General features: G+C 35.4%; 1 pseudogene; it reads right to left on the bottom strand.

Moving 5' to 3' along the window:
• Nucleotides 1-554: 554 nt before the first annotated feature.
• LOC120367841 (U6 spliceosomal RNA) lies at nt 555-654 on the bottom strand (annotated as a pseudogene).
• Between the last annotated feature and the right edge of the window lie 428 nt (nt 655-1,082).

The raw sequence follows: 1,082 nt of genomic DNA, 5'->3' as shown, positions 1-1,082 counted from the left end.
TTCTCTAATCTTGTCTTCACACCTTATTTCAGTAAGTTGATCTTCAATCTCTGATATCCTTTCTTCCACTTGATCAGTTCAGCTATTGTGTATGGTTCACAAAGTTCTCATGCTGTGTTTTGCAGCTCCATCAGGCCATTTATCTTCCTCTCTAAACTGGTTATTCTAGTTAGCAGTTTCTGTAACATTTTATCAAGGTTCTTAGCTTCTTTGCGTTGGGTTACAAAATGTTTCTTTAGCTCTATCTTCTGAAGCCTACTTCTGTCAATTCATCAATTTTATTCTTTATCCAGTTTTGTGCCCTTGATAGAGAGAAGTTATGATCATTTGGAGGAGAAGAGACATTCTGGTTTTTGGAATTTTCAGCATGTTTGCACTGGTTTTTCCTTATCTTTGTGGATTTATCTACCCTTGATCTTTGAGGTTGATAATTTTGGAAGGGGTTTTTGTGTAGAGGTGCTTTATGTTGATGTTGTTGCTTTCTGTTTGTTAGTTTTTCTTTTAACAGTCAGACCCCTCTTCTGCAGGTCTGCTGTTGTTTGCTGGAGGTCCACTAAAAATATATAATGTTCACAAATTTGCATGTCATTCTTGTGCAGGGCCCATGCTCATCTCTGTATTGTTCCAATTTTACTATATGTGCTGCTGAGGCAGGGACATTGTCTATGATTTCTTTCAGCAGTGTTTTGCAGTTTTTCTCATAGAGATCTTTAACCTCCTTGGTTGAGTATATTTCTAGATATTTCACTTTTTTTGCAGCTGTTGTAAAAGGAGTTGAGTTTTTTATTTGATTCTCAGCTTAGTCACTGTTCTTGTATAGTAGTGCTATTGATTTGTGTACATTGATTTTGTATCCTGAAATTTTCTGAATTTATTTGTCATATCTAGAAGCGTTTTGAATGAACTTTTAGGTTTTTCTATTTATATGACTATATCATCAGCAAACAGTGACAAATTTACTTCCTTTTTACTGATCTGGATGCCCTTTATGTCTATCTCTGGTCTTATTTCTCTGGCAAGAACTTTCAGTACTGTGTTGAATAAAAGTGGTGAAAGTGGGCATCTTTGCATTGTTTCAATTC

The sequence above is a fragment of the Saimiri boliviensis genome, chromosome 3, assembly GCF_048565385.1.
Source record: "Saimiri boliviensis isolate mSaiBol1 chromosome 3, mSaiBol1.pri, whole genome shotgun sequence".
Classification (NCBI taxonomy): Eukaryota; Metazoa; Chordata; class Mammalia; order Primates; family Cebidae; genus Saimiri; species Saimiri boliviensis.
Note: the sequence above shows the minus strand (reverse complement) of the source record. Positions and strands in the feature narration are given on the sequence as shown.